Source organism: Equus asinus, unplaced genomic scaffold (genome assembly GCF_041296235.1).
Source record: "Equus asinus isolate D_3611 breed Donkey unplaced genomic scaffold, EquAss-T2T_v2 contig_33, whole genome shotgun sequence".
Classification (NCBI taxonomy): domain Eukaryota; kingdom Metazoa; phylum Chordata; class Mammalia; order Perissodactyla; family Equidae; genus Equus; species Equus asinus.
Genome location: NW_027224994.1, coordinates 1 through 2200, shown reverse-complemented (window position 1 = coordinate 2200; position 2200 = coordinate 1). Strand labels below are relative to the sequence as shown.

The 2200-nt window shown below is 74.2% G+C and overlaps 1 non-coding gene across 1 annotated transcript; it reads left to right on the top strand.

Moving 5' to 3' along the window:
• The first annotated feature begins 1594 nt into the window (after window positions 1-1594).
• Window positions 1595-1712, top strand: LOC139043707 (5S ribosomal RNA). Its single transcript, XR_011500775.1, has one exon. It is a non-coding gene; the product is annotated as a 5S ribosomal RNA (ribosomal RNA).
• The last annotated feature ends 488 nt before the right edge of the window (window positions 1713-2200 follow it).

The window sequence follows — 2200 nt, the reverse complement described above, 5'->3', positions numbered from 1 at the left end:
AGAGCCGGGACGTCGGCAGGCACCGACGGGCCTTCGGACGCGACTCTTCCTCCCCGTCATCACACCGTGCTGCTCCTCCCTCCGTCCTGGGCGCGAGCGCGCTCTTGGGAAGACGGAGGCGCCTTCGTCGGTGACCTAGCGGGCGGGAGATCCCGGGCAACGTCCCCAGCGGCACTTGAGCAGAACGGGGACGCTGCGGTCGGTCGTCGGGGAGGGGCTTCTACATGTCTGGTAGATGGAGCTGCTTTCTCGTGCCAAGTTCTCTGGGCCCTGACTTTTCTGCCTGCTCCTTCTATCAACTCAGTAAGGTCGGGGGTGCCCGGCAGAAAGAGGAAAAGAGCCAGAGCGAAGAAGCGGAGAGAAAGGAACACACAAACCCGGACGCACACACACACACAGGCACACAGACACACAGGCGCGCGCGCGCGCGCGCGCGCACACCACACACACACACACACCACACACGCCTACACACCCACTCGCACAACCCGCACAAGCACACGCACACGCAAGCGCAGACAGAGCGCGCCAGCGAGCTCCGGTGCCTGCCTGTGGTTCCTGGGCGATGGCGGGGGCAGCGATGCCGGGAGCCCGGGACTCCTGAGAGCCTGTCTGCGCGGCCTAGGGCCCCAGGGGTGATCGCCAGCCCCGGGGCCCCTGCCTCCTGGCCCGGGCCCAGCTCCAGCACCACCGCCCTCCTGGGGGGGAAGCGAGCTCTTGGGCAGAGCCTCTCTGGGTCAGGGTGGGTGTCTGTCTAGGTCCGTGTCTTGGATCCTCTCCGTGTCGCCGTTTCTCTGTTTCTCCGTGTCTCTGTCTCTGTCTCTGTCTCTGGGTCTCTGGGCTGGCGCCAGCAGGAGCTGTCCAGGGTCCCCGCGAGGGGCGGGTTGGGGGCGGGGTGCCGGTCTCCTGGGCGGCGCTGGCGGGGGGAAGGGTGGCCGCCCCGCCTCCCCGCTCCCTCAGGGGCAGCGCGGCGGGCTTCCGCTGACGCCCTCTGGTCGCGCCGGTGGCTCCGCCTGGGTTTGGGCAAGTCGGGGCCCGGCCGGCGCCGCAGAGGTCAGGGCTCCCGCTGGGAGGCCCCTCGGGCCGGAGGGGACTCAGAGGAGCACGGGCCCGGCGGCCCGACGCCTCGGGCCAAGTGCCCCGCCCCCCCCCACGCCCCCCCCCCTCCCAGCAGCCGCATCTCCTGCGACCCATCGCCGGATCCGAGCGGCCAGGGCGGCCTGGAGTGTTCCCGGGCCGCGAGGGGAGAGCGCCCAGCCAGGCGCCCCGCCCCCATCCCCGCCCCCCCCGCCGCCCCCACCACCCCTCGTTTCCCACCGCCGCCCGCCCCGCCCCGCCTCCTCGCACCCCGGGCTGCTCCAGGCCTCCGCGCCCTGGGAGGGCAGCAGGGCGGGGCAGCGCAGGGTTTGGCTGGCCCGCTGGCCGCGCCCGAGGCGGCCGCGGCGGGAGGCAGCAGCGGGAGGAAGGCGGCAGGCCGAGCGCGGGCGCAGGGGGCGCCGGCGGCGGGTGCGCGTCACAGAGGCCTGGGCGCGCGCGAGCCGCGGGCCGGGCGACGCGGCGCGGCTTCTTAGGGGCGCCGGCGGCAGGCGCCAGCGTCTACGGCCATACCACCCTGAACGCGCCCGATCTCGTCTGATCTCGGAAGCTAAGCAGGGTCGGGCCTGGTTAGTACTTGGATGGGAGACCGCCTGGGATACCGGGTGCTGTAGGCTTTTGCCTCCCTCGCCTTTTGCCGCCGGCCGGGCGCGGCTCCCTCCGCGCTCCTGCCGCCCCTCCTTCCGTCCTGCGGCCTCCGGCCTCCGTCCTCCGCGGACGCCCCCCACCCCTCCAGCCAGCCCGACCCCCCCCACCCTCCCCCTCCCCTCCCGCCCCCCTCCGCACCGCGGGCCCGCCCCGGCGCCGCCCATGGGCAGGGCCCAACCCCTCCCCGCCACAGCCCAACCCTTCCAGCTCGCGGCCCCACCCGAACCCAGGGCCAATCGGGGCCAGCCCGGCGGGGACCGGGACCGGGACCGGGACCGGGACCCCGACGCCGCACACGCCGCCGGCCGGCTCCCTCTGGCCTCGGCCTCTTCCCACCCCGCTCGGCTCCCGCTCCGGTGACACCCCAGCCCTTCCCTCGGCGCCCCGCCCCCCCGCCGCCCCAGCCGCCGGGTAGAGTCGTCCTGTCAGGTGGAACGGATTCCACGGCGGTGCCGGG